The sequence below is a fragment of the Pogoniulus pusillus genome, chromosome 16 (genome assembly GCF_015220805.1).
Source record: "Pogoniulus pusillus isolate bPogPus1 chromosome 16, bPogPus1.pri, whole genome shotgun sequence".
In the NCBI taxonomy this organism is placed as follows: Eukaryota; Metazoa; Chordata; class Aves; order Piciformes; family Lybiidae; genus Pogoniulus; species Pogoniulus pusillus.
This window is the reverse complement of record NC_087279.1, coordinates 12,373,719-12,380,269: the sequence shown is the minus strand read 5'-3', so window position 1 is coordinate 12,380,269 and position 6,551 is coordinate 12,373,719.

The following is a 6,551-nucleotide window of genomic DNA, read 5'->3' as shown; positions in this document are numbered from 1 at the left end:
CCAAACACAGACTTCAAAGCTCCCATCGACATTCAGTTAGAGGAGAAAAATTCCTAGTCCTGGCACAAGGTGAGAACCTGGGTCACTACTTCTGTTAACTAGCAAAAGGATGCTGACTAATGACAAATAAAGAATTATAAGGGAATTACAGTATTTGTGCTCAGCTGGATTGCCAATGATCTTAAAAGTTTCTTTGAAACAAAAAGGCATGCATGATTGAGGAAAAAAGAAATCAAACAATAAGTGCTTAATCGAACCCTTTCTTGTTGTCCCTACACTTTAAAATCCTAGAATTATATAATCATACTTGTTGGAAAAGACTTCTGAGATCATCAGTTCGAACCATTGACCTAACACTGCCATGGCCACTGAACCATGTCCTGAAGTGCCACATCTGTGTGTTTTTTGAACATTAGATAACATTTGTAGGCTGTTACTGGCATTCTAATTGAGCTGCATGCAGAGAACTCCACCAAAGTGCAGTTGGGGGGGAATAACATCTTGAAATAACACCTAACAAAAGCAGACAATTTGTGAGCTGTGCCAAGTATGTACCTGCTAATGTTGCAGCATGACTGTGGAAGTATCTCAGATAGAAGGTAAACATTGTTTCTGGTGATAGAATAGTTTGGATTGGATTGTTTATTTAGTTTGTTGGGGTTTTTTCCTGTGTACTGGCAAAGTGGCTGGGAGGAAGAATGGAGGAGCACACATTCTGTTTGTTTAAACCTCATCAATATCCCCACTGCCATCCAGGAACACAGTCTCGTCTGTAGTGTATTTCTTAGTCTCCTCAATTACACTGCACTGTTCACTCGCAATACCAAATACAAACAATCACACAAGTCATGTGTTTACACACCTATATAAATACACCAGTAAATAATAGGGAACTCCTGCAGCATCTCTTGTATATGCAGCCACACAGTACTGGCTAGCTTTTGCTTATTCAGTCAGCTATGCTTTTCTCCGTAGTGACTCTAGGACAAGTCCAAGTCCACAAGGTTATGTGTTACGGATGCTTATTCAGTACTGAAAGAGAAAGGGCAGCCAGCAACTTTAAGTGTGCTTGAACTAGCTGTAAAAATCAAGTGGTCTGTTCAGCTGTCTGTCCTGGTCCAGAGTCCATGTGTATGTACAATAGCCAGCCACATTCTCTGTGTCAAAGACCTCAGTCTCTGGCTATATTTGGAAAGTGCTTTTTTTTAATCTGAATGTATCAATTTATCACCTATGTCTGCACAAATTGACTGAAGGATGTGACATATTGTGTTGAAGTGTGATAATTTAACTTTTTTCCTTGAGCCATTCTTCTCCTCTCACATAAATGTACTGCAAAATAACTAGACGTGCTTATGACTGCCTCTAAGTTCAGGTAAATTTTTCATCTTGGAAGCTATCTAACATGCTTGGTTGGATAAAGAATGACTTGAACCTTTTGTTTTATTCTTTGTATGGTCTCAATCGTGGCCCCACTCCACGAAATGAATGCTTCACAGAAATTCTTGGGCTGTATGTCATAAGCTAGTCCACTCCACAGCAAACTATGTGCTCCTGGACTCTGCCCCTCTCCTGCCGTGAGACATAGGAGTAATGTGCATCAAATGCTTACCAAAACTGATGGAAATTATACTGAAGTTTAAGATAACTGTGAGAGGTACTGGCTGTTATATTTTAAATTGACCACCTTCAGTAAGGTAGAAATGCTCAAAGCAGGGTTCAAACAGGAAAACAACTTTTTGTTGTTGTTTGTATCTATAAAATTGTGTATATAAGCTCAACACAAATTCTTGTATGTATATATATGGGGGGGGGGGGGGGGAGGAGGGGAGAGCTAAAAGTTTTCATTGGACTACAGCCTTACTAGATAGAGTAGCTTCTAGAAATTCTCATAAGGCTAATAGTGCTGAAAAATTTATTAGAATATCTATGAAAGAAATCCTTCTTGCTTGGTTTACAACTTAAAGGATACCAACAGTATCCTGATCAGCGTTGTGCTGTTTGGTGAAAGTCATGGCAACAGACTGTTGGTTTAGTGTTCAATCCCAACTTTAGTAATAACTTAGAAAAATGAGATAATGTGTTTTTTAAAATTCTGGCTTCTGATACAACTAATTAATTCAGTAAAGCTAATTCTGTTTGGTTCTGGTAGCTCAGAGCACAGCAAAGAATTAAGGAAAAAGTAAGCTATATGTTTATCCTTGGGTGAAAATAAGGATATGATAGTCTTTTAGACTAATCTAGGCTGTATCTTGAACTCCAGTAAATAGTATCTATGTCCCCAAAACTTCCAGAGAAATACAGAATTTCTGGTCACATGGACAATTTCTGACTTCGTTATCTGTATCACTGCCTGCAAATGGGGACATAAAGGCAAAGCAGAAAACCTGTGAGCTGATCTTAGACTGAAAGCAAGTCTCTTGTAACTCTGAAGTTAGTTTGGACACTCCTCCTGCTGCTCTGATATGTGAGGAAAAATGGCACCTGAGAAACAAAGATCTCTTCTGTGCATCTCTTTGTAGCTTTGATGTGTGAAAAGCTCAAGTATGGTGAAATCTACCCTGGGCGGGTACTAGGCCACCACTTCTGCTCAAGTTCTGCATTTTTTTGGAAATTATTTGAATTACTAATGAGGAACCATAAATTCTGTGTCTAATTAATCAAAGGCAGATGTTACAGTGCTGCGTTGTTCTGGCCTTGATACCTGGTTAAAAAGTTGAGGAAATATTTTGCATCTAGTGGATTCATTGACTAAGGGGTGGTTGTGGGTGTCCATGTTTCAATGATGCATGGAGTTGTTTCTGTCAGAGAAAATATAGTTAGCAGTTAACCAGAAAAAAAGATGAAAATAAACACAGTTAATTTGGCTCCTTTGAGATGTTTTCTGCTGTTAATTCCTCCCCTCCCAGGCTTATACGACAGCTACTCTTTAAGAAAAATCCAGCAGAAATGGTTCTGAGAGGTCTTTAGCTCTAGGCAATGGTAAAAGACATGAATAGATTCTAAACTGTAAGCAAAACCCATTATTTTCTAAGCAGCTCTAATGAAGGATCATTTGTGTTCCAGCAATCTTGTTGGCTGTGATAGCTGTAACATTCATCTGTTGCGTTCTACTGTGACAGCTAAGAGCTGGATCTGACATTGTTTCTTTTTTTTTTTTCACCTATGGCAATAATAAATGTAATAGTTCAATCATAATATTTTTCTACTGAGGCTATCTCCAACCTTCTGCTCTCATTTACTTTATGAAAAATAATCAGCGACAACAAGTATGTTTTTAGCTGAGTCTGGTTTTACACAGTTCATTATTTGAAGGTCCAGCTGCCTGTGAACCAACTCCAGATCCACAAAAAAAGTTGCAGAGCAGAATACTGATAGCTGGTATTCTGATTTCTCCTTGAGGAAGTTGTGCTAGGACTGCTGCATGTGGGTGCTGAAGCCTTTGTGGGATTTTATTTTGTTTGTCGCTACATATAAGAGGGATTTCAGACAGTTGCAGCAGTACTAATGAGCCTATTGTCTGTCCTTGGAGTAGTGGGTGAATTTTATCCTTTTCTTTGGGTGTTCTTGTTGTAACATGAAAAATTGTACATGTAGATGCACTGTCAGACCACAGTTTGGTGTATCTGCTCTGCTTGGTTTGAACATTTGAAATCTTTCCGACAAAGCCCAAGAGGGTGTAGCACAGTGCATACTCCTTTTGGCAGCCTGTGGAGCTGGCAACACAGAAAGACAAATAGAGGTTTTCATATTTTATCTTAGTAATTACATGCCTCAGAGGCCACAGGACCATATTTAATGGTTTTAAGTACACTGTGGATATAAGAAAGAAGATGTGGTATTGGAAGAATTCCTAAATTGAAAAGGCTTTAGTCCACCTTTTAGCCTATGTATCTTTTATCTTGCATTACCATGCACTTCAAGAAGAAATAGCTTGTCCAAACTGATGTTTTTCAGCTTCTCACAAGATCGTTCCTGCGGTTCTGAGATAGTCCTTCTGTGCACATACAGAAATTGAATTTGACTATTGTGGCAAAATTAGCAAAATGTGAAACTAGCCTCACAATGTGTATAATGGTAACCCACATACATTCAGCTGCCACTGTGAATGAATGTTCCCTGGTTCTCCAGGCCATCAAATATATCAGGCGACAGATGTTTTCTATTCTTGATAATCTGTTAGAAGTAAGGGCTTGGGCCACTTTTTTTAATGGAGATGGAAGATGATATGTGCAGTCTTATACACGGGAGAGGATCGCCTTAAGTAGGTCGCTAAAGTGACTTCAAATGTTTTAGTTAAATTAATGCAACAACATCTTTCTGTAGAGAAGTTTCTGTTTACAAGGTCTTTTGCAGTTTTGCTTAGCAGGTTTCAGCTCTGCTGTTTAAAGAGCAGTCATGCAGAAGGAATTTTAACTATACAGGTTTCTTCAGTTATTTTCATGTGCAGAGCAGATTTGACACTTTTTGTTACCAGAGAGCATTTATTGCCTTATGAAAGAAACAGTCAGCCCATTTTAGCTGGAAATGGAGATAGGTAGCTGGCAATTTATATATTAAAAACTGCAGTCTGCACCTGAGAAAAATGCATAAGAATGTGATAGCGTGTCTTGTGCTGGTACTAATCTTTTAGCTCGGTCTCTCAGAATCAAAATCTGGGAGGCATAAGGTACTGTTGAAAAGAGATATGATTACAAACTGAGATTCTGAGCTAAGTGATTTATTAGCAGTTTGAGATACTCTTCTTACTTTAAAATCTGGATGAGAGGTTTTTTGTAATGAAATCTGAACCTAGAAGATGTTTGTGTCTTTTGTGTTTCATTAAGCATTATAGTCTGTGCTAGTTTTGAAAAACATCTCAAACACTTTTCCAGTTAGGGTGAATTTCATTACAGCCCCTTCTTGATGATTTACTAATGGGGAATATATTATTTCATTGAAGATCAGCATACAGGTTGTGTAGATTCACAACCTGGGATTTTGTCTTGAGCTGCTAATAGGAAATCATTTACATACTAAAGATGGTCACAGTTTCACTCTGCTGTCAGTCATGTATGGAAAGTGTCAGAGTTATAATGTGAGCTTTGTTATCTTTTCAACAACTGTGTTACCCTTTAAGGAAAATCTGAAAACTTAAAATCTATGTAAATGAATTTGCTTGAGGATCAGGTTGCTTTGCCATACAGGACATTTATGAAGATAAGAACTTTGTTTTGAAGGACCTAATGTGATGATGAAATAGGCTATACTGAAAGAAGGCTGTAGTGATTTAGGAGTCAGACTCTTCTCCCAGGTAACTTGTGATAGGACCATAGCAAATGGCTTCAAGTTATGCCAGGGGAAGTTTAGACTGGATACTAGGAAAAAAAAAAATCACTACTGAAAGAGTGGTCAAGCATTGGAACAGGCTTTCCAGGAAAGTGGAGTCACCATCCCTGGACTCCAAAAAATGTGTAGAGATGGTATTTCAGGACATGATTCAGTAGGGCAAGGTTGTGTTGGGCTGATGATTGGACTTGATCTTAGAGGTCTTTTCCAACCTTAATGATTCCATTTCTATTTTCTTGAATGCTGGAAGTGGCCACCAAATATTAGTAACACTAAAAATACAAGATTTGCCAAATCACGGTAGCTGGAGTTTGGCAGTTTCCCACACTTCTCTGCCCTCCTTCACAATGATAATTACAACTCCCTGCTCTTTTGTTGTTCTCCTAGATCCTGTTCACTTCCTCTCATTTCATTAATGGGCTGATGTATTTTTTGGTTATTGAGCTGCTGGCCTATGACTACATTCCTTTTTTTTTTTAGTCTACTCCTAACCATTGCCATGGATACAAACTTGGTTGAATTAAATACTGACAACATGTTCACAAAGAATAATGATTCAGTAATGTACATGACAAAGTATATTCGAAGTCAAAGTGATTGTTCTAATAGATTTTATTGAGTACTAAGCAGGGCATTAGAGGGTTCTTGGAGGGACACCTTTGCTAGTACATCAGAGCCATCATGTTGCCACATCCAAGCTTCCCTTGCAAACTGCTACACTCAGCATTTTTCTTCTGACCTTGTCAAACCATGTTTTGTTCTTCGTTTAGCATCAAACACATGTATGCAGACTGCTACTTAGCACTTTCAAAAAGCGTTCTGCTTGCCACAGTGCATTAGAGCTATTAATTAATATATCTAATGAAACAGTATTTGTGGGGTGAACAAAAATGCTGAGCATACCGACCCCATAATTACTTTCCAAAAATAGTGTTTAATGTTATGTCCAGTTCAGCAACAATAAAACTACCCTATCAGGTACATTCATCACAGTATTTTGACTCAATTAGCTCAAGGTGGCATGGCTCAGTAGCTCAGATGATAAGAAATGCCGTTGTGGTGCTACCATTTCTAGAAGGCAGCATGGGATTTATCTGCTGAGGTGTGGATAGGACACTGAAAAGGTGTCACATACACCCTACTGAGAGCTGAGACAGCTCAGAGGACTTATGAATGAGTGGTGGGAATCCATGTTGCTTCTCACCTTGTGAGTTCTCAAAACC